This window comes from Chionomys nivalis, chromosome 7 (assembly GCF_950005125.1).
Source record: "Chionomys nivalis chromosome 7, mChiNiv1.1, whole genome shotgun sequence".
Classification (NCBI taxonomy): domain Eukaryota; kingdom Metazoa; phylum Chordata; class Mammalia; order Rodentia; family Cricetidae; genus Chionomys; species Chionomys nivalis.
The window spans coordinates 27,876,209-27,901,528 of NC_080092.1; positions in this window are offsets into that span (position 1 = coordinate 27,876,209).

The following is a 25,320-nucleotide window of genomic DNA, read 5'->3' on the forward strand; positions in this document are numbered from 1 at the left end:
ATTCAAATTTTACTTCAATACGAGTTGCCTTTGCAAGATCAGACATCTAGCATGTTCTGCTAAATACAGGCTATTATAAGCTCTCAGCTACAACACTACTGTATGTAGCATTAAGAAAGAAAAGCAAAAAAGGTCACTAAATTGAATCATAAAGCACAGGCAAGCATGGTTTAAGGATGGGATGCAGTCTGAGAAATGAGTTATTAGTTGAACCAAGCATCGTGGGTAGCAACCATGTATTTGTTCAAAGCTAGATGCTATGGCCCACTGTATCATACCTGACCATGGTCTGTCATGGGAATATCTTTATGTGATATATGACTAAATAAGAGACCGCTTTGCAGTGCTTCACACACAAAACACTTTGAAACGATACATTTATTTATGTAGCATGTATGTGTGTGTTCCTACACACCCCACCATGTACATGTGAAGATGAGAAGACAGTTTGTGGGTATTGCTGTTCTCCTTCTACCATGCACGTTCTAGCTTATTTCATTGAGCGTAATGCGTCTGGTTCCATTTGTGTTGCAGAGAAAAGGGGGAGGGGATCGAGTTCTTTTACAGCTGGGTAATATGCCATCGTGTATAGTCACCACATTTTCTTCATTTGTTCAATTGGAAAATAAGCTTCAGTTTACCCCATGTCTTGGCTATTATAAGGACTGCTATAGTAAAACCTAGATATCTCTTCAGATACCAATTCTTTCCCCATAGCTATATACCAAGAGTAGAATTACAATGTAGTATATTTACCCAGTAGTAGAATTACAATGTTACATGGCTATTCTATTGCTACATTTTTGATCATCATGGTGGACCTTGGCTGCCAAAACTTTTCAAGTTGCCTTATAAAAATCCCTCAATTTAGTCTAAGCCTAATCTTTAGGTAACTGTCAGATTTTGCAAAATTCTCCAATTAAGAAAAACACCGAATGAGTCAGGCATGGTGGTGCATGGCTGTAGTCATAGCTATCAAGTAGTTAAAATGAATTCCATAGCTGTAGAAGAATCTTGACAGAAGCCAGAAGAGGAGTTTGGAATCTCTAGAGCTTTTATCCTGTAGACCACAATAATATTAACAAGTATAGATTGAGGAGGTTCAGAAAACCTGATTGATTTGTCCATGCTCTGGGGAAAGTTTAAGCCAGAACCAGGTTAAACTTTAAAGCCCTTGGTCAAATACTGTTTTCAAACCATAAATGAGCACATCCAACATTATACACACATAAATAAACTAGTGATATGTGAGGCCTCAGCATTATGTGTGATTATATATGTGTGTGTGTGTGTGTGTGTGTGTGATATATATCATACATTTCCTAAATCATGGATCCCCATTTTGCATATGGAAATTTTCACTAATGCATACTCTATACTGTGGTCATGTTTTCTCTAGATGCTGAGACCGCTGAAAGAACGGCTCAACACAAATTGTCAAGTGAAGTTGCTTTTCCTCATCAAATAACACAAAGGAGATGGAACTCATCAAAGGGGAAGACACCAAAAAAACTGATTTAAGGCAGGAGAGATGGTTCGATGCTTACTGCTCTTCCAGAGAATCCAGCTCAAGGGTGCCTGGTGCTCTCTTCCAGCCTCCCTGGGTACCCATGCACACTTAACACACAAACACACACAAACACACAAACATACAAGGGGGGAAATGTTGATTTAAAATGATGAGGGAAGACTCGTAAAGGGTTGATGTTTAAACGATATTTTTACTTTGAATTAGGTTGGGTTATTTCTGATCTCTGTCCCTGTAAATATTGTTTTCTCTTCAGTAAGGGAAATGGAATCACAGTGACTCAGAAAATGACTCTTTTAGAAGCAGTACAATGCCATCATGGTAGAACTGGAGCAAGAGCAGAATAGTATCCCCTGCCTCCAGATCTCCAGTGCCGGATTGGACTTTGTATTAAAGCAGATGTTGAGAGGAAGCTCATTATTCCAGAAATATTTTCCAGTACAGCAGGGATAAGTAGGCAGAAAAAATGATCTCACAATACCAGACATCCTGGGGAAGAAGATCCAGAGCAACCAAGGAAAAGAATTGTCCTATGTGAATTTTTTTAAAAGATTTATTTATTTGTTATATATACAGTATTCTGTCTGCAAACCAGAAGAGGGCATCAGATCTCATCAGAGTTGGTTGTGAGCCACCACATGGTTGCTGGGAATTGAACTCAGGAACTCTGGCAGAAAAATCAGTGCTCCTAATCTCCAAGTCACCTCTCCAGCCCCTGTCCTATGTGATTCTGGGAACTTGAAGATCAAAGCAGCCTTGATCTCCACGACTCCTCTCCTGTTGGGTTGTCCCATAGGCTCATGGGTTCAAATACTTGGACCTCAGCTGCTGGTACTATTTAGGAAGGTTGTAGAAACCTAGGAGATGGAACCTCACCAGAGGAAATAGTTCCCTGTGGGCAGGCCTTGAGGTTTTGTTGCCTGGATCCACTTCCTGTTTCCTCTCTGCTTCCTGAGTGTGAATGAAATGTGACTAACTCTTCTCCTGCCCATGATGCTGTCCCTTGTTCCCTACCCAGACTGCAAGCCAACAAAGCCCTCCTCCTTTTTAAGTTGTTTTGTCTCGTGTTTTGTTGGAACCGTAAGTGAAGTAACCAGCTAAACACCATTCCTTTAGCATTGCCACGGCGTGCTTCTTAAAGGTAATCTTAGCTTCAGAAAAATCCTTTCTCTGTGTTAAAGTACCCTCCGGCCCCTCTACCTAGGAACGGTATTTGTTTAAGCTGGCCTTGTGTTAACAACTAGATTCCCAAAGAAAGCAGGGCCATTTAGTTGGGGACACTTGGTCATGCATTTGGGCAAGAACCATATGTTATGCAACATTTAGGATCTGGAAATGAAATGAAGAAACTTCCAGGCATAAGTCATTTCCAGAAATCCCTTTCCATCAGAATAGATGTAAAGCCACAGCCAAACCGGAAAAGTACTGCATTTGCCTGACCCAGTCATTGTCTTACGTCTGTTTTTCTCCATGTGAGCTCCAAATGCCTCAACAGCCATGCTAGGCCTGTGAGAGGCTTGGGCTCCTGTTCCCAGGTGTGTGCCATTCTGTCTCTGTCTAAACTTGATGCCCATGCATGTCTTCACGGTAAGTGGAGGAGACAGAAAGAATAAGAAGCATTGTGGGGAAGGGCAGGACAAGGTGCATGGACAGAGAAGGGTGGTTCAAGCAACTGAGGTGGAACTGTATAGCTGCCAATGAACTATTGGACATTAGGAAGCCTTTGTGAACTTTAAGAAACTTCAGCCCATTTCTCATCTTCAGAGACGTGCCCTTGGTGTGCTCTGCGATGCTCAGGACTCTCCGTGTGGGCTGCCACTTGCCTTGCTGCTCTTAAGGAGCAGCCCTCAAAGAACAACCACAGTGCATCTTCCTGAAACCCCAGGACTGCTGGGAGGTGCTGAACTCCATTTCTCTTCTTTTGCTGTGGCTTCTGAGCGCAGATCTCCATGTGTGTGGAGCCAGTGAATGGTAAATATCAAGCCCTTGACTTTCTCAGACCTGTGGGACCCGTGTCGGGGGAACAAGAAAAGGGCTCCAAATAGTTTTGTGAGAATTCCTTAAAGCTGATCTCTCATCTCTGTTTGGAGTCCTATTGCCTGGTGTACAGAGAAGTAATAAAACATGGCACAGTACAGCACAAGGTTAAAATGTCATACTACATCCACTTTCGGGTATTTTATGAAATGGTGCCACAAAAGACTCCAAATAGCTGAAAGATCAGATCCAAGACCTGCATCCCCCTCTTTGTTATTAAGAGTATTACCCTGACATTCTGTTAAGCTGGCTCCATCTTGCTCAGAAATAGAGAGTGAATGTTTATTTTGTAGGATATGACATTGGGCTGTTATAACAGAAGTCATAACTTGGCATACCATATGCTAAATGTGTGATGTTGGGGGCATGCTTTACCTTAGTCAAATCTCTTTCCTCATCTGGAAAATGAGTCAATAGTACCCATCTTGTGGGAGCTAGTTTTAGGATTTAATGGAATAAACATCTTAGCACAGAGACTAATATTAACTACTAAAATGTGCTTGCTGAAGCATTTGTATATGCTATACATATACATCTCTCTAACCCGTGGGGAGCGGATCATAAAGTATGATCATAAATTTGAGCAGGTCTGGGGAGACTACACAACCATCCAGAGTAATTTTTGCCCTTGTAGAGATCACCCAGGTTTAGTTCTGAGCACCCAAATGGTAGTTAGCGACCATACCTAACATACCTAACTCCAGTTCCAAGGGATCTCGTGCTTTCTTCTGACCTCTGTGGACTATAGGCAGGTGTGTGGCACACATACATTAATGCAGGCTTAATATTCATCCACATAAAATAAAAAGTTTCAGAAAAAAATTCTGGTAATATAAACACAAACTTAAATATGTATGCATGTGCTTTATTCTTTAAACATATCTTCTCAAACTGTAAGGGCTCTTTTGAGGGCATGCTAGGGATTAAATCTAGGACCATGCATGTATGTTAGCTAGGCATTGTCTCCTCTCTCTCTCTCTCTCTCTCTCTCTCTCTCTCTCTCTCTCTCTCTCACACACACACACACACACACACAGGCACACACACCACACAAACCTAAAGTTCTTGACTCCTTCTGGCACCTACCAAGCTTAACCTGCATATCAGATGTTCACTCTGCTTCCCCTGAGCAAAGTCCCAACCAGGAGATATTTAAGTCACTGCCACTAGAGACATGCACCGTTCTCTGAATTGCAAAGTAACAAGTCCAAAATTTGTCCTCTGCCTTCATCCATTTGAGTTGCTGCCCTTCCTGTGTTTATTCTTCTATCTGATTTATATAATTTGTCTCTAATTCGGGGCTTTTTTCCTCTTCTAGAGCATGATCTTATAAGACTTCAACAAAAGACCACACACTTCTGTTCCGATTCTTTCCTAGCTCCACAGCTAGTGCCCATCACATCCTCTTCACATGAACCATCCTATCGGTCCACTGCAGTCCTCTTTGCTCAAGCCTCATAACAAACAAACAAACAAACAGACAAGAAATGAAGCCAAATGGGCTTTGTGATTTGCCTCACTCTGCTTGCTTCAACTCCCCCCCCCCCCGCTTCCTCTGGGTACTCTTCCCACGGTTTCCCAAGCTCCACCCCCTATGCACATCTGTCATCAACTTCTTTGGTCCCACAATTGTTCTGTCTTTTCTCAGCAAACTTATGTCACATTATGAAATTAACATTCCCTAAACCCACAAGTATGCATGCCATGTGAACAACCACACACACACACACAAACACAGAGGAGGGGAGGGGTGGAGAGAGGGAAAAGATAAGGGGGAGGAAAGAGAGGAAGAAGAGAGGGAGGGAGAGAAGGGGAAGGAGGGAGGGAGGAAGGGAGGGAGGGAGGGAGGGAGGAAGAGAAAAAGAGAGATTCTTGAATATCAGAGAAAGAATAGGTACAGATATAGCTACACAAAATTCAAATTATGCATATTTTTATTTCATTCCATATCGTGGGAGTGATGTAAGTGAAGCCATACTTCGAACTTTCTCACCCTCTTTTTCAGGAAATATCTGTGTGCATCAGACTTCTCCTGTACTTTTAATTGGTTAAGGGTGGTTTCCTCTCTGCAACAGCCATCAGTTTAAAAAGTAGAGGACACTTTAAAAGAAGAAGGGACACTTTGAGGAAAGCCGTCCATGCTTTGAAAGATCTACTAAGAGCTATAGTAAGCAAATAAATCCTATCTGCTAGGTCGGTACTCACTCTTTGCTCAGAACCCCACACAGGACGTCTGTTTCTTCTAATCGCCCCTGCCATCTTAGAAATCACTATTTACAACCTTCAGATGAAGATCCTGGGAAGAAAAAGAAATCCGAAAATGTCTCTCAAAGCCAATCAGCTTGCTGACAGCAGAGCTGAAGTTCAGTTTAATTCCCAGACTGCTCAGGCTCACTCGCTCTACCCTCTGCTGCTCTGATTAGAAACTGGCTCCACAGTGTATCGTCCAACCTTCAACTTCACTTTCTTCAGAGGGATTTCACAGCAAGGTCACCGGTCATTTATGGAGTTGGTCTAAAGTTAAAAATCCTTGGTTTCATGTCAGAAAAATGTTGCAAATATGTGTATTGACAATGGTCACCCGCAGCAACAGTCAGATCCAGTGTCATAGTTGGTTCCTGGAACCTTTTAGTCTATGACTCCCCGTGCCTGGAAGCTTCCATTTAATTTGTGCAAAAACATCCCTACATCCTAGCCAAGAGGTTTTCCAAATGGAAGGCTGTGACTCAATGGTTAATTTTCGATGCCCACTGTCCTTCTTACACAGAATGTGCAGAAACATTTGTGGCTGTCATCTCCTCAGTGTCCTAATTTGTAATGGCCATAGAATCACCCTCTAATTCTAACTCTGCATGAGGAAGAGAATACGGAAAATAAGAAACTATCCTTCTTTTTTCATTCATTCCTTTCCTTTTGGAAGAGAATTCTTTATCTCTGTCTTGCGCCTTGAATCCAATATGAAAACGGCAGGAACTATTGTCAGCATGTTCTCATACTCATTATTTGGAGCTTCATTCTCATAGCTGGATTCTACTTGTAATTCTCATATGGAGGAAGTAAGCTATTAATAGGATCCCGACATTTTCTTTAGGAGTAGACCCCAGAGAAGTCTCCTTTGCCATGTGAGGGCAGATCGGATCTTGACATGATAGGACGGTTTAGTTTCCAAAACAGTAACTTTACTAAATAAATCATTTCAACACATTGTTGTTATTTATACATGCAAATCTGTTTTTCATTTGTTGGACCCGGACAGGAGGAGAGCTAATAATCTCATCAAAAGTTGAATATTTTCCATTTTGGAAAAGGCACAGAGTTCACAATCACATGACCTGAACTCTGTCATGGGGGGAAATCAAACACCTCCCTAATCCATGTTACAGACATACAGCGTGGACCTAGAAGGACTCTGGGGAGTTTGCAAGAATGACCCTCCACTCAGGCCAGTGACTCCTTGGCCTTCCCCCTCGTGCCACGCCATTTACTTCCAATGGCCGTATAATGTGTATAAGAAAGAGAGAGGGAGAAAAAGTAGACAGCTTGGTATCCAGGACGGTTGTAGTGCTTTGAGGAGAAATGTCCTCTATAGTCTTGGGGGTTTAAGTGCTTGGTCCCCAGTTGGTGATTATGTTTGGGATGGTTTAGGTGTTATATCCTTGCTGGAGAAAGTACATCACTGAAGGGTGCGATTTTTTTCAAGTAAAAAACCTTGCCTGCAGCCAGTTTCTTCTTCTTGCTTTTTGATTGTGGTTAAAGATGTGAGCTCTCAGCTTCCTGTGCCAGCTGCCATGCTGTTGCTTGCTGCCACGCTTCCCTGACAAGATGGTGGACTCTTAGCCCTCGGGAACCATAAGCCAAAATAAACCTTTTTTTTTTTCTGTAAGTTGCCTAGTCGTGTTATTTTATCATATCGACAGAAAGGTAACTAATGTGGTACTTAACTGGCAACGTTAGCTCCAAACTCATGGAAAGAATTTGAATTTGTAAACTGAGTTTCTTATATACTAAAATGGCAGAGAGGCTGGAGAGACTGCACAGTAGTTAAGACTTCTTGCAAAAGACTCAAGTCCAGTTCCCAGTCTCCAGTGGTTCCCGACGACCTGTAACTCCAGCTCTGGGGTATGTAGTGCCCTGTCCTGGCATCTTCAGGCACCTGTGTGCAATGTACCTCCTGACACCTGCCTCCCCAAACATACGTATACACACTATTTAAAACAATTATATCCGGAAGAGCTGCAGCTTTAAAAGCAGTCTTTTAGGTGGGTCTTGTTATCCCTGCAAAGACAAGAGATCCCAGCAGTAATTCTTCAGTTGAAACACTTTCCTCCCTTTTATAATCCTGCAAATGATAAAGCAATTCCACCTCAGCAACAAGATGGCCTCTCTGTTTCCTTCATTTCCTCTTAATGTCCCCTGGCAGCTTTTTGTGGGATGTGGGGGTTGGAGCAAAATTAAACATTGGCTGTGCTGGGCAAGCCCAGGAGAGGAGTCTGTCGGCTTTCCTGGGCCTAGCTCTTATTCTGATTCAATGAGGCCCTATAGAAAGTGAATATTGTCTCAGGAAGGAAAGATTCTGGCCAGAAAATAGGACTGTTTCTATAACGGGGCAGCGGTAGGATTGACAGGGATCCTAAGAAAGGGACCAATGAGGAACAAGCAGAGGTCCATGAAAAGCAGCCCGGGAGACTGGTAAGGACACTTCAACACTGTCCTCTCTAGTCCAGGCTTACCACCATTGGATGTATTATTGGATATATCATTGGTTGTAGATATGGCACATTCTCACTTGCAGATGGCCCCGTCCTACATCCCTTCAAGCTATTACTGTTACCAGGCGTGACACCAGGATGACTTAGCATGTTACATGGATTTTCCTCCCAGACAGTTCTGACCTCACAGACTGACTCTCAGACAAGAGCAGAGACAAAGGCAGAGATCACTGGGTGGGATGCGAATGAAGTCGTCACTCCCTGTCAAAATCAGACTTTGGCTCCGGTTTGGTCTCAGGCTAAAGTGTGACCGAAGTTCTCCCCTTTGTGGGGAAAGCAATGCTGCCTTTTCTACCAAACAAATTCTTGATGCACTGATTCCAGGTGAATTCGAAGGCCAATTTTCCATCTTTTAGACAATCATTTAGACAATCAGACTGTATTACAAACATTTCGGGTTATGCCCAGAGCTCTTGGGTTTGCAAGCAGCAGGTCACACGACCCTGGCATGCAAAGCTTTGGGTGTCATAGGCAGCTGAGGAAGCCTGGGGAGTTATTTTGTATGGATGTTCTTCAACTATGATTTGGGGTTTCAGAACCATGTCTTCTCATCTCCCTTGCAACCTGTTTTGTTTATTTTGGGGGAATGCTAGTGTTCCTTCTTGCTTTTTTTTTTCTGTTTTGTTTTGTTTTTGTTTTTTTGTTTTTCAAGACAGGATTTCTCTGTGGTTTTGGAGCCTGTCCTGGAACTAGCTCTTGTAGACCACACTGGTCTCGAACTCACAGAGATCCGCCTGCCTCTGTCTCCCAAGTGCTGGGATTAAAGGCGTGCGCCACCACCACCCGGCCCTTCTTGCTTTTCTATTGCTATTTTAACTTCATTTGTTCTAGTTCTAAGAGGATTACGTTTTTAGTACCATTCTTGTGATGGTTATTGTGTACTAATTCTTTTACCTTTGTCATCTAGGCAAATATCTCCCTTTTGAAAGAGGCAGATCTGGTGCACAGGAATCCCAGCGGGGTCCCCTTCTCTGCGTCAAGCTGATCTAAGGAGAGAAATGAAACCAAGTGCAGAAACCAGCTTCCATTTTGATCGTGCCCCGATGGAAACCGTGTTGTCCTACACATTGTATTAACTATTCTAATGGCTTAAACAATCACACCAGACAGAGAAGTGAAAGGAAGTGCTAACGAGTCATCTCACCACTACATGGCTTACTTCGGTCATATTGCAGGAAGCAGGGCTTGATTTGTCACTGATTTCCATTCGTGTTGCTTGGCTTAGCCAAGACACTGGGGTCTAATGAACAGGGCCAATCAAGTCTCATCTGCCTGCCAATTCTCAGGTGAGTGGGGGACAAGGAGGCAAGGGAAGAGAAAGGGTGGCTTCTGAGCTTTGGTTCAAGCCCCGAGTCCCTCCTGATTGAAAGCCACAAACAGTCTTCTGAATTTTCCATGAGCTACATTTAAATTTGCTATTGATAGGTTGTATTTCTCAAGCATTTCCCTAACCCCCCTCCTCAACTATATTCACGTGAGTGCTGCAATTAGAGAAAAGAAGGAAATGGGGCAGGTGGATAAAGACGAGGAAGAGTGTGTACTCGTATTAAGCTCTTTCTTAGTTGCTTTACAGCCTCAGTTGGTGCTCAGAAGAGCTGAATAACATGTTCTAGCCACCGACTTCGGAACCTGGCAGCCTGTCAGAAGCAGCTAGGGAACTTAGTGCAAAATGCTGGTCCCTGGGCTCCAAACTCATTCTTCAGTTCCTTCCCCAACCCCCACCTCAAATTTACGTGTGGCAGGGGCCTTCTTTGTTCTTGCTGCAGTTGAAAACACCCTAGCTCATTTTTTAAAAATAGGCTTTCCAAGGCCAGGCACAGAGAATAGGTGGAGGGATTGGAACGTCTTTCAGCTCAAGCCAGTGACCACACCTCCGAGCACTGCTGCTATTACCAATGCTGGGGTTCCTAAAAATTGTGTAAGAAGAAGTAAGGTTTCCATGGTCTTCCTGCATGTCCATTTTCATAAGCAAGAAAAAAAAACTGCTTTTAAAAGTCTTACTATGAAACTTCTCAACTGCTAAAGAACCAAACGACAGCTAAGATTTACTTACGGTTCTCTTAAATTTAAATATGTGTGCATTTCTGTGTGCAGATGCTTGTGTACATTTGTGCAATTTCAGATACTGTTCTTCCGTTCCTCAAGAGAAGAACCCCCACTCCTCTACTTTTGAGTCTGGTTTCACACTGGAACCTGGAATTGAGGTTTTCTCACCTGGGCCTGGAATAGCCTTGAAGCCTGCTTCTCCAGAACTAGAAATACAAGCATGTGCCACTATGCCCAGCTTTCTCATTTACGTTTTTCTTATTTTTAATTGCACATTTGTGGGTATGTGCACATGACATCCATGGAGGCCAGAAGAGGGAACTGGATCCCCAGGAGCTGGAGTGAAGGGTGGTTGTGAATTTCCAAGTGTGGATGCTGGAAATCAAACTCATGTCCTCTGGCAAGACTTTCAATTATTAAGACATCTTTCCTGTGCCTATACTGGCTTTTCATGTAAGTGATAGGGTTTGAACTTGGGTCCCCAAGTTTGCAAGTATGTTTTTTATTGACTGAGCTATCTCCCTGCCCTTACGTCACATATTTTATTTGCTAAAATAAATGTAATTCACAACACAAAATCAGGCACCTTGTTTATTGGTTTGCCACACAAACTCAAGGCTGAGAATTTAATAGTACGTAGGGTGGAATGAATATTTTGGCTGTATATAGAGGCTGACTAAGGAAAGCAACTCATTCTGTCTTTTCTGGGACTTCTCCTGATTTCAATGGACAGGAACTGAATGTCCCTCATCCCGGGAAGTACTTTAGATTCAAATATACCAGAAGAATTGTCCACCTCACACGAGACCACTGACATCAACAGCATCCACGTAAACAACTATCTGTGAATTGGCTAGCTGTTCTCAAATTGCTACCTGATCCACTGAGAACAAAGAGCCAAATGCCTTGAAAAGAACACACTAGAGTGGGTCAAAAGCATTGGACTGGCATTCTGATGGGGACAATTCTTAATCTGGGGAATCAGTCCCAGGCTGAAGTCTACCCTCTGACATAATATTAGCACAAACAGGGTGTAAGCCATCTCATTCAGGTTGTACAATAAATATGCAGGCACGCTATCGAACTTCAAGTTCCACACAAATGATAAAATGTATAGCATCCCAAAGTCAGAACCATGACAGGGAGGGAAATCACTCATTAGGAGTCCTAACAGGAAGAGCAGAGGTTGAGGACTGGACAGATATGATAAGCCTGTATGTTTAACAAATCAGCAACTTTCCTTATGTACAATTCTGACATCCTCTTTGTTAACACAGTAATTTCAGCCAGGTGGTTCTCATCCTGTCTGAAGGAATAAGTTCTAAGCTAAGACCATAATGGCGTCCTTAGTTCTTCATAGAAACCAGTGGAAGCATAAATTATATGACCCACAGCTAATGAAGCCTCATAGTGGTCTGCTGCATGGGATACACTCATCCTACCTAACAGAAGAGTTATTGAGAGTAGGCAGAGAGAAACACGCTCTTTCCTTCTCTTCCTCGCCTCTTGCTTTGGGTGCCAATAATTAAGGCTACAATAACATTGTTCACCAGCTCAAATGGATCACAGAAACAGAGACAAATAATGAGAAACCAAGATGGAGATATGGAAGTAGTTGGGTCCTGTTGCAAGATGTTTGATTTAACTATGTAAAGATATGTCACGGAAATTGATTTAATAAAAAGCTAAATGACCAATAGCTAGGCAGGAGGTATAGTGAGCACTCCTGGACAGAGAGAGCTCTGGGATGAAGAAAGGTGGAGTTGTCAGCCAGATGCAGAAGAAACAGGATTGGAAAAAAGGAGATGTAATAAGCACGTAGAAGGTGTAGATTTAAAAATGTGGGTTAATTTAAGTTATAAGAGCTAGCTAGAAACAAGCCTAAGCTAATGTCAAGCTTTCATAATTAATAAAAAATCTCCTGGCTGTTTTTTTGTGAGCCAGCAGCCTAAAGAAAAGCCTGACTACAGGGTCCTCAGTGGTATGAAGGTATAAGAACTGCCCTGTTCGGGAATTAATTGCTAGGTCATAATAACGCTAATCCTTAGAGTGCAGCTACGGCACTGGGTAAGGTGTCACGGAATGTATATTAGCGATCCATACAGATGTTGGGGATGCTTATGAACACTTAAAAGTTTGAGGAAATAATTTCATGTCTCTTGAATTTCAAAAATACAAAACTGTGAACATGTTTCCTTATAACGTCATTTTCCAGTCATTCATTCATTTCTTTTTCAATATTTTATCAAAGGATCAATCAATGCCATAGAGGAAATTAACTGGCAACTTTTCACAGATAGTTTTAGAAACACTGCTCAAAGCCCGACTTGAGCAATGCAATCTAAAGGTTCAGTCCAGTCCAATAGCTGTCCCTAATGGTGATGCTTCATCCAAACCTAGTCATATTGTTTACATGTTATCAATACATTGTGTTATGATAGCAAAGCTAAGAAGACCTTACAGAGACCTCTTCAAAGTTTGTATTCTCTGTCTCTTTCAGAGAGCTTGCTGGCCCTTGCTTCGACCATTCTCAGCTGCCTCTTCCATTACAGGTGAAGTCATTTGAAAGCATACAAGGCGAGTTCACTTCTCTAAACTTCAGTATGCTCATCTATGAGGTGAAATAAAAATTATACTTTGTTGAGTTTAGTCAGTAAAATGTCTGTGTTGCAAGCATGAGAATCTGAGTTCAACCCACAGAATCCATGTAAAAGAAGGATAGGGGAGGAAAAAGAGAAGGGAAAAAAGAATGAATAAAGGAAGGAAGGGAGAGGGAGAGGGAGGGAGGGAGAGAGAGGGAGATAGAGAAATCAGCTGAGAACATACCTTTGCAATCTCAGTACTTGAGAGACAGAACCAGGTGAATTCTCAGAAATCCCAGGCCCACGCAAGTTCCCGGTTAGTGAGAGACCCTGCCCCCTCCCAAACAAACAAGCAACAAACTGTATAGTCCTGAGTGATGGATCAGTAGTTAAAAACATGTATTGCTATTGCAGAAGACCTAAGCCTGGTTCTGAGCACTCATATCAGGTGGCTTAAAACTGCCTGTAACTCCAGCTTCAGGGGATGTGATGGCTTCCTCTGGTCTTTTCAAACACCTGCACCCATGTGTACATGCCGCACTCACACGTATGTATGCACACACACACACACACAATTACAAATACAATAAATCTTTTTTTAAAAGGTAGTTGGAGCTGAGAGATGACAACCAAGATTGTCCAGTGGCCTCCACATGGATACATACATTCCTGTGCATGTGCATGGTCACATACATACAGATACACATACATGCACACAACAAACTACATTGAGTTGCTGAAAGCGCTAAAGGAAGTGGTACATATAAATCTGTCATACGGTGCTCCCTCATGGTAGGCACAAACCACATGAGGTCTCTCTGTCTTTGCTTTGCCACTATCCTTTAGTTAAACCGTTTCTTTGTTAAATATTCGAGAGTGTCTACCTATGACTAGAGATGGGGTGACTCTGTGACCCATTCTGTGCCGTCACTGGGGAAAACTGTATCTTTTGTTAAAAGGTTTAACCAGGGACATGAGAAGAAGACATGGACAATAAGTGATGGATAGATTTTAGACTAAACTGCAAAGGCTTTTAATATTGCTTGGTTCAAGGTTCTGAGGACTTGACCCAAAACAAAAGAAAAGAAAAACCTTCTAAAGAAAAGACTGGAGTGTGGGTTGAGAACTTCATTTTTGCTTTTTAATATTCTGTGGAGGAAGGCTGTGTTCTGTGCTGTATTTCAAGGGTGGACATTCTTGAACTCTTAACTGGTAACAGGAAACTAATGGGACTTTTTTTTTTTTTGGAAAGCAAACAATGACTTCAGAAGTGTATGTTTGTTATCAGATTTAGGGCACTTGTCACATTTTGGCCCGAGGGCAAGCCAAGGGAGGGTTTAAAAAAATATCCAACAACTGTCTTCATCTCTCTTTCTCTTTTCTAATTAAAATGTAGTTCATCTTACAGATTCCAGAGCATTTTGCATTTGTGGTCGCAAGCATGAAGTCATTCTCCCTGTCTATATGACCATAGTGAATTTCTGAAGTTTTTAGTGGTTGGTAACAACAGACAAATAACTGGAAATCTGAGAGCTCGGCTCAAGTTATTTTTTTTCCAGAACTTTCCCATTATTCCTCAGCATGGGGTAAAATTGAGTCCACCTCGATGGGTTAATGCCAGGATCCTTGAGCTTCCTGCCTATGAGGCTAATAACACCCCTCACACACACACACACACACGCAAGCACGCACGCACACACACATACACACACACACAAATAGGCCAGCTCACTTAGTAAGACAAAGGCTTGAGTAAGCAAGGACTGTGTCTCTAGTCTCCAGTCTCCATGCTGGCTCTGGTAATCATGCTAGTGACACAGAGCAAACAACTCCCTCAGCCTCTCTGAATTTCACAATATACAGAGCAACTCACAACTCACTGGCAGGGCAGCTGGAAAGATAAAGTAAAAAGTGAACGCAAAATTCACAGCACTGTTCTTACAACATAAAAACAAGCTCTTCTTGAATGAATGGACTTGGACCTCTTTTTCTGTTTTGAAAAGCTTTTTATTTGTTTTGTTTTAATTGTGTGCCTGTGTGTGTGTGTGTGTGTGCGTGCGCGCACGCGCGGAGATTCAGATATGCACACATACATGCAGTGCTTTGGGGAGGCCAGAAGAGGGTGCCAGATCTCCCAGAGCAAGAGAAGGTTGACTTGCAGCAGATGGTTGTAAGTCACGTAGCAAGGGTGCTGGGATCTGAACCCAGGTCCTCTGCAAGAATGGTAAGCACTCTTAACTGTTGAGCCATCACCCCGGGCCCTGGTCCTTTATGTTTTCAGCCATTCATCTTTCTCTCCGATCAGCCTAAGACACTAGGAGTGAGCCAAGTTCTTAGGTAGGTTCTTGGTCTAACTCATGAATTATTAGAACCAGATGCTGGTGATGAGTTAAAAGAATCAGACCTCAGAAAAACAGCCAATCAATACACATTAGTATTCCAGGAGCAATCACCCAACACAGGTTGGTTCGGTAACACTGGTTGAAAGAGACTATCTGCAGTCCTGCCAGATAGGAGCAAAGAGGTGCCTAATATTGGCAATTTGCTGGCAGTCATTTTGTGAGCTTGAGGGAAACCAGTAGACAGAGAAAACTAAGACGCAGTAAGTTGCAATCAAAATCAGAGAACGGCTACAGGGGTCCTAGATAGATCACTCTTCTGGAAACGCTTGTTTCTTTGGATTTCCTGTGAGAGGAGACAGAATTTCTTATCGTGCATCCTGGTTTGAGTTAGATTTTCGTTACTTGTAGTAGAGTTATTATGAACTGATAAGAACTACGGAAATGTTGGCTGTTATTGCTTAGACTGTATCCAGAAAATCTCTCTGTTCTTGGATTCTGAATCATGAGAAACATGAGAGAGTAAGTCTAATCAAATCACTTTCATTTAGTGAGCCACTGATTTCAAACTGGCACATTATAGGCGTGCATAACCTCTCTGGAATTTCCCAGACACCGTATGAAATCACTGTTACCGTCAGTAAACAGAGACTCAGAGATGTTAGGTGGTTTTCTTTAGGTTGGACAGCTGACTTATAATAAAGAGTTCAGATTCAAACCTGAGTTCATTGCCATAGTCTGTGGTTCTTAAATGGTAGATCCCAGGCTGTCTCAGCCTGTCAGGGTCATTATGACAGGGCCATCCTATTCACCAAAACTTGTCTATCTTGTATAGTGGATAGTGAGGAAGGAACAGCAGAATGGCTCCTCTCCATTGTAGAATGTATGTTATTAATTATGGAATAAAAGGGAGTCCATACATAAAACAAAACAAGCTAAAATCTTAGAGTCATTGATAAATTATCAAGCCTATCACAAAAATGAGTTACTACATTTGAACTCTCCCAAAAGTCTCTATCTAGAAAAATAATAATAAAAATAAAGTTATTAATGAAAAACTATTCAAGTTACCTGTACTTAGGATGGTTATCTGTGGGCATCAATAGTGGGACAGAGAGAGCAACTGCTGAAATGTGAAGTCACTATGCAAAGAGGAGAGGTTGGTCGACAAGCTGAGCAGTGTCTTTACTGGCATCCTGATCAAAGGGGACCTCTGACCAGCCCTGCCAGGAATGCCCTTTTAGCCCCTCTAGTACTCCACTCTCTTTACCCTGAACCAGTTGCTCTTAGCCAAGTGTGCAAAAAGTTTGCTTGGCTTAGCTCTGAGTCTTTGGTGCAGTGGCCGAAGTGGGGCCAGCTGCCTTGTTGATGCTGATGCTACAGGTTCCGACATTAGATCAGGTATGCATGTCTGCCTATCTTCTTTATTTAGCATCATTGCTTCTCTCTCCACCTTCCTGATGGACTACCACCACCTATACATTCAGTAGTTGAGTCCTCTCCATTGCTGCACTCATTCTGTTTCTGTCTGAATAGTAACCAAATAAACTATTTCTACTGGAGTCCATGTCTTCCTAGGCTGTCGAAGACCCTCTATCCAGGATGGGGACCTTGTCCATCATTCCCAGCTCCTCGTGACAACTTAACTCTAATGATACCAGTGCCTGATTGGAGCTGTCCTCAGTCAGTACTTAATTCATACAGTGGTCATCCAACCCCATCCCAACTCAGTGGCAAAAGCCCTGTGAGCTCCTCCCTGGAATTCTTGGCTGGAAACCTTAGCCTCACGGTCCTCCTGGACTAAATGTTGATATGACAAAAGTATCTCTGAGATTTCTGTTGTGTTACGAAGCGGCGGGGCTGCATCCTGCCACCCGGTTAGTTTTACCCGGAATAATTACATGGAAACTGTATTCTTTTAAACACTGCCTGGCCCATTAGTTCCAGCCTCTTATTGGCTAGCTCTTACATATTGATCTAACCCTTTTCTAATATTCTGTGTAGCACCACGAGCTGGCTTACCGGGAAAGATCTTAACCTGCGTCTGTCTGGAGTGGGATAATCATGGCGACTCCCTGACTCGGCTTCTTTCTCCCAGCATTCTGTTCTGTTTATTCCACCCACCTAAGGGTTGGCCTATCAAATGGACCTAGGCAGTTTCTTTATTATTTAACCAATGACCTTTCTCCATCAGATTTCTGTCCAGAAGAATGTTTGTTTCTAAGAAAAACTACCTTTATGCATCAAATGTCGACCTTTGTGTCCAAGGGATAATTCTCATGCCCACTGCAACACAAGAATCTTCCTTCCTCAGTCAATCAACCAAGTTTGTATGGTTTCTTTCAAGAGGTTGAGACAAGAAAATAAATAATGAGCTTGGGGCCAGAGTGAGTCCTGGGCTCAAGTAAGATCTTACAGAATTAAGATCCTGTGTCACAAAACTAACAACGATGGAGTTTTTGCTTTGTTTTGTTGTTGTGTTATTGTTTGTTTGTAAGAAACTGTATATTTGGGGTTGGACTTATTGCCTGGGAAACAACTTTGCTTCCAAAAGCACAGACCACATGTCATCAGCGGTTTATGGATATTTTGATATGGCACACTAAAGTGAAGTCACCTACACTAATATCTGGGGGGCGGGGGTTGACATGGTGTGGGCTGATTCCTTTATAAGTGTCTCTAAGCCCAGACAGTCAAGGAAAACACCTTGGCTTGACATTAGTTCATTTGCTTAATTCTAATCTTTTGTTGGTCTCTCTTTTTACAGAATAAAGAGTAGGTCATAAGCGCAGGACTCCAGGAGACCAGAAGTGACCATTAAGTATGTAATCCCACTGCTTTGTTTTTAATAATTGTCTTTTTTCTATGAGTCTCTCACATTCCAGCAAGTAATACTGACTTTTCATTTGTGGTAATCATTTAAGGTGTCCATTATAAATAAATCTTTCCGAGGAAAAAAAAAATAAGAGTCTGTTGAAAAAAAAGTGTGCCATCTAGGAGAGAGATATTGGGTAGATTGTGACAAAATGCACCAATGTTGTCAATGACAGAAATTTGGCAAATGTTGGTATAAGAACTGAAGTATCCCTTGTGTCTAGTCACCATGAGGTGACACCATGAGGGACCCAAACCCTAATGATGCCTCTTTCTTTCACAGTAGAAATAACTTACAAGTAGTGAGCACACATTAAACACCTCTCTTACCCCAGAGCTGAATGAACTAAACTGATTTGGGAGAAGCACCTACTCCTCTACTGTGTGGTACCATCAGGGACATTTTAGGTCTCCCAACACCATGCACTCTTGCATAAATGCTACCTGTCACCTTGTTCCCATCTCTTCCAATCTCCCTGGACACCTACCATTCTGCTTCTTTCCAGTTCCTCAAATTGGTTTCTTTGCTTCTGCCTCTGAACCTTTCCACAAGCTGGTTCCACTCCCTAGGATTCCATCCTTGCTCCCCAACTCTTCTTTAGTATTTGAGAATCTCCTGTATGCATAGGATGTACTGTGACCTGAAGCACCCTTTCTCTCTCTCTCTCTCTCTCTCTCTCTCTCTCTCTCTCTCTCTCTCTCTCATTTCTCTCCTATCCACACCACTACCCCGCTTTTCCCTTCCAGCTTCATGAATATATATTCTCTCTCTCTCTCTCTCTCTCTCTCTCTCTCTCTCTCTCTCTCTCTCTCCTGCTGAGTCTGCTTAGTGCTACCTGTATGTGCATGGATGTGGGGCCATCTACTGGAACATGGGCAGCCTTGGAGGCCATGGGTCATATCCATGAGGAACTGACTCCTCCTCCCCCACAGTTCTTTACAAGGGTATTTAAATAACTGCTTCAGGATTGATATGTTGGTCTAGTGTTGGTCTCCCCTATTGAGCTAAAAGCTCATGAAATCAGGGAATTTGCATCATGGTTGGTTTTCAAAAAGTATTCTTGTTGGTAATTGAATCATGACCAATGAGAGGAAGCTAAAGACATTTGGATGATTGTGGAATACAAAGAGCCATGGCTACACCTAGAGATTAGCTGGGGAGCTCTGATCGCTAGCCATAGGAAGTGGCCAAGATTATTTGGGCATCAAGTGAGGCCAATAGCCTAAGTATGCAAACCTGGCCATCCAAATTTATTGTCTGTAAAAACCAGACCCCAAGAATGTCGGTTGAAGTCAGATAGTCCGTGGGCGAGCACTGCTAACACTGTGAATTCTTCCAGCTGCAACTCTGTGTATAAGTGATGCTGAGGCATGAGTTCCAACCCAGAAGATATTTCTGAAATAATGTTAAATTACTTAATCCTCGTTAGGCTGTTGGAAAGAATACTTTCTCATATACACTATTATAAAAACATTATGCCTGAGTCTCAAGTTCTGGGCTATCCAATTACAATAGCTTTTTCCACATTTATATTCTCTCCATTGTACTTAATTGCTTTTAACATTTTGAACAGATTTATTGTATATGACAGTGAGCAACTTGAGCCTGTGTATGAGCCAGTCATGCTATTTCCTGTTCCCCACCTACCATCTCACTAATATGGCTCTGACTGATTTCTAACATCCTCACTTAGTCTAGCTCCTATGCTCTGCTGGGAGAGAAAACTATCACACACTCACTGTATTAAAGGGACCCGCCCACCCGTCAATCCTATGCCAGCCTTGAGCATCACGGTCTGCAGCTGGTACCCATGTAGTATTCTAGTCCACACACATCCGTATCATATGAAACTGACAAGCTGATCTCTATTCCATAGAAGCTTCATCAACGGGGTGATCATTGTGAATAATCATTGTCCAGAGTTAAAAACTTGCTCTGTGTGGGTGTGGGATGGACCATTCTAGTCCAACTTGTACACGTGAGTGGGTGTGTGTATGTGTGTTTCCTGTTCTATTTGGTCATGCAACCGATAGTGTTTCAAAGCTTGGCTGAAGCCATGCCAGATAAAGAAACTTGATAAATGAATGGGGTTTTCTGAGTCATCTTCAACTCTCTGTTCCCACACTCAACAGCCTATTCGAGGCGGAACAGAGATGAGAAGCAGAAGGCGTGCTCATACCCAGGACCCAGGCGGTGAGAACAAAGTAACAAAGGTCGGAGGAAGATGAAGACAGATAGGTGGTCGAGCCTCGTGCTAGTACAGGTTACCATGGCGAAAATGTCTCTGGAGTAGCAGGTCTTCAGGTTGACTGACCACCCACTTGGTAGCCGTGTCTGAAATGAAAACCCTCACTGGTGACTGTCACAAGTCACTGAACACTGTCTTTTGCTTTCTGGACACCACTTCCTTAGTCCCCTTAATCACCATAGAAAGTCATTGCTATTAGTTTTTCCATTTTATACATTTAGGAACAGACACAAAGAGTAGAATTCATTTGTAATTTCAAAAAATAAAACTGAGGCTATAGCTCTGTTGGTAGACTGTTTGCCTAGAATGAATGAGGCTCTGGGTTGGATCTTCGGTACTATGGAGACCAACTGGGAATGATAGTACATACCTGTAATCTCTACATTCACAATGAACAGGATGGGGGGGGGTGAAGTATTCAAGGTCATTCCTATGTTACATAGCAAGCTTCAGAGCAGCCTAGGCTACGATAAAAAACAAACAAATGAAACCCAGAACTAAACAAATAAACACAATCTGAGCTTAAGAAAGATACACATATATAATATATAACATGATATATGTCACATATATAACATGCATAGGTGTATAGATATATAAAATATGTATATATATGCCATAATGAATCTAATTACTTTGTTTGATAACTTTAAAATAATTAGTTTAAAACCCTGAAAATGGAATAAGACTGATCAAAAAGTCAAAGTCACTATATACTATAAGAAACATTTAACCAAATTCTATCCTCAATGCACGAAACTGAATTTGTCGTGATTCTCAAGGTGGTCAGCCATTCTGCCAGGGGATGCAAAGTGGTTTTCATGGAAACATTTAAGGTACGCAACAGACATCCTAAGAAAGTATTCCAAGGCAGATACTTCATGGAGGGAACAAACACTGGAGTCTTCAAATGCTGAATGGAAAAGTTTGAGAAGGTAAAGACGTCTGGAGTTTCCTCCTTCCGAGGAAGGGGTGATATTAAGAAGAGTGCGTGCAGGCATCGTTCCACTGGCGGCTAATTGGCAAGCCTCCTGGAAGGAAGCCAGGAGTTTCATCTTGCTTACAGCCATGGATATTGATTCTAATACTAATGGAGCCATAAACTGGACCTTCGGCAGTTTATGAAAGCTCCTCTCTGTGATCGGGAAGCTGTGGCCTTGGCCTTCAAGCTAGTGTTAGGATGTGCTCTGTGACTGCATTTCAAATCCCTGGTCTCCTATCTGGTTGCCATGGTGCTTCTGGACATCTTTCCTCTTCTTCTGCATGTAGCATCCTCATCGTATTACAGAGAAGTACAGATGCAGATGAAATTACCAGAACCCCCTATTATGTTTATTAAGGCAGAGAAAAAAAATTAAAGGGTTACAGTTTGTCCCAGCTGTCTGAAGAACATACCTCCTGTGACTAGAATGATTCTGGGTCCATGTTGTTATCTCTCTCTCTCTCTCTCTCTCTCTCTCTCTCTCTCTCTCTCTCTCTCTCTCTTTCTCTCTCCTCTTAAAAATTAAATTCACATAGGAATACCACTCAGAGTATGTCTTCAGGGGGAAAGAAAATGACACTTAGCAGGACAAGAGGTCAGAACATTCCAGAAAATTGAGATTTCCACGTAGATGCACTTTGGGGTTGTATTTCAAGGCGCCAGCCACATGTGTTTCATTCTCACAGAAAAAGAAATGAAGGAGAATCAAGGATCCCTGGGGAAGGCTTTCTCAGCGATGAATTCACACCAAACAGGAGTGGAGCTACGGAGGAGGAAGAAGGGAGCTGAGCCGCCGTGACAAGGGCTAATTGTTGTGACTAATTCGGCTTTTGGAAGGTACAACTTCACGGAGTGTGTGAGCTGCAGCACAGTTCCCATTTTAATTAGTGGCACCACAGGGAGAAGATGGGCTTATAATTGAGTAGTTTGCCAATCGGTCAACTTCAGCCTGTAATCAGACATGCTGAGAAGTGGACATTAACCAGGAGCTTTGACTAGCAGGACGTCCTCTCCATTACCCTGGCTGGTGTCAAATAAGGCTGTTGATTCTTCTCCACAGTTTTTTTTTATTATTATTATTTTAAAGGAAGAGAGGATGTCACACAAAAAGTTGTCTAGACACTGTCCTTCACTGGCTTTCTGTCCTGATGCTCTGTATCCTTGAGCATGTCAGCTCGGACATACTAAAAAAGATTGAATGATAGGTTTCTCCACTATTTGATTTCCCTTCTGAAGTTGGAGCACACTTGGATTCTCACTTCTTCCTGCCCCCACCATAGTCATCTCTTATCCAATCCCCTTTCTTGTTCATACGCACCTTCGTGTTTCAGATATCCTCTTTTCCTTACTCTGTGGAATTTCTGACGGACACTAAGGGCTATAATCTCTCATCTCTTATACACCCACAGCCCTGCCAAGAAAGAACTAGAATCGTGACCCAAAGCAAGCCACTTGGATTCATTTTTCCTGAGACTGTGAGTCTTGAGAAAAAAAAATGTTCAAACAAAAATAGTTGAAGCCAAATATTCTAGAATCAAACTGTTGGATTTATTTGTCTCTGCTATTTAAGTCCTTCGGTTTTTGAGTCCCTATAAATCCCATCTTGGTTCTCAAGATTTCCTCAAATCTACGGCCAAGTCTTCCATTTCCCTACGCCACCTTCCTCTCTACTCATAGAAACAGCACATCTTTTTATTACCTATGATTATGTGGCTCCAAATAAGCCAGTGTCCTAGGGAAAGCACCTCAATGCACAGCTGGCTGAATATTCTCCATTTTCCTTTTCCAGACGTTTCTAGCAGCAGAATTTCCTGCTCCCAAGAGAAAAATGTGCAGAGGAAAAGAAAACCATATTTGTGGTATATTGGGAAGATAAATAAAGAGATGGGAAGAAATGAGGCATTTTTACTAATGAATCTGCATCTGGGGCCTGGCGTGAGCATCTCTACCCCAGATGTTCTCATGGGATCTGCTGAGAAACTGCATTCCCATGGGATTGTCACTGCACTCTGGACCATGAGAGTGATTTGTCTGGCTCTTCTTCCTGCTGTCATCCCACCCCCGCCCCATTCATGCCCCCCCCCCCCCCGGGGTTGACTGCTGGTACACGCTTACTTGTCACAGAGTGTCTAAAGTAGGAGGGAGAAATGCCACCTCCCCTTCATTTCCCAGCTGCATTTCAGGCATGGTTTGTATTAGCTGGCCTTAAGGAAGGCAAGTCTTGGCATGCTTTTAGAGGGGTGTGTGGTACATGTGTATACCCTCTGTTGCCAAGCTACTCCAGGAACAACACATTCTCTCTGTTCCACTTTCCTGCCCTGCATGCACTTGGTGCCTTTGCCGGGGAAAAATACTCACCTGGCCTTGCGGAGGCTCTAACGCTTTTCATCTATACACACAAGTCCAATGTCAGTTCCCAATGCTGGAATGGACTCAATAAATTCATGCCAAAGAAACACCCACAGACACATACGCCAGATTCCCAACCAAGTACTTTTGAGTTTAAGAAACGAATGGAAGCATTCTCTTTGCACACCGGGATTTACACCTGTCCCCAGTTATAAAGACAAAAGCGAAAAACAAATACACAAGTGAGAGCATTTGCCATCATTAGGTGAGGGCCAGGGGAAGGAAGCCTGCAAAATGAGGTCCAGTTTGGGCAATGCACTTTGATAGCCCCATCAATTCCAGGCTTCCACGGACTTGATTTGCTCTCAGCCCAATCCACTAAGGAGTTGCTTTGAGAGTTCTGTGGATTTTCTGCACAATTACAGATTATTTCCATGGCAACAGGAGAACCATGTGACAACTTTGCTACCTCCGAGACCAAGCACAGTCACTTATGGGCAACACACATCATCTTGTAAATGGGACTCGGTGCGGCTAGCCTCACTGTTTTAAAACCCATCACTGCCTTTGCACAGATGTAGTAGCCCCCACCCACTCGATTTTCCCGATCTTTTAAAACAATTTGGATTTGCTCTAAAGCAATTCCATATTTGCCTGTGTTTATTTGGTCATAAAGAAGGTATTATTTTAGGGGGGTTGGCGGAAGGAAAAGAGGGGTGAAGCTTCATGAGTGGAGGCAGATGGAAAGCAATGAAGGGGAGGAAACGCTGCCAGCAGATGGTTTCCTTGCCATGGTGTTACTGGACTCTCAGCCCATGATAGCACTTAAATTCTAGGTCAGCCCCGCTCAGGCCACCCTGGGAACGTCTAAATCTCGCTTTCCTTCCGAATAATCTCAACTCTTGTCCATCCAGCAGGCACACCAAGAAGACAGGGCATTGGAAATTAAGTTAGAGATTTGATTGAGGCGGGGGTCGAGGTAATATATTCTCTCTGGCAAAACAATCAATTAATTTTTTGTTTTTTTAAAAAAGCAACTTATGCACAGAGCCAAAGCCCAGGCTCTTTCTGCCAAGCATTCCCCCCACCCCCTCAATTTTTTAACCTCTGGGCATTTCAAGGAAAATTGAACCCACATGTTTTCAGATTCATTTGCAAATGCAGTTTGCTCAAAGCTGTTTGATGACCAAGATGCCCGCAGAGTGTTTTTATGAGCTTAAACTTATTTTCCCCCCAAGCCTCTTGCTTCTGAACCAGGAAGTAGCACATGGAGTTTGTAGCTGATTTCACAAATGATCATTTTTTTCTTTGCAAATCTACCAAACTCTTTCCCAGCCCCGGTGAAGCTAAGGAAAGGCTGTCAAGGAGCGCACCAACACAGACAGTAACTTAACCGTTTTTCTCGACTGCAATGTGGACACTATCCAATGCCTGGATCACATGGCTTCTCCATCTTTATTACTGATGACATTTGCGTGGAAGCAGATGCTGTCTTTCCCAGAGACACAGCTCCACCTGTGACATAATTCCTTGATTGGGCGAGTGTTTCTGAGGCGGGGCGGAAG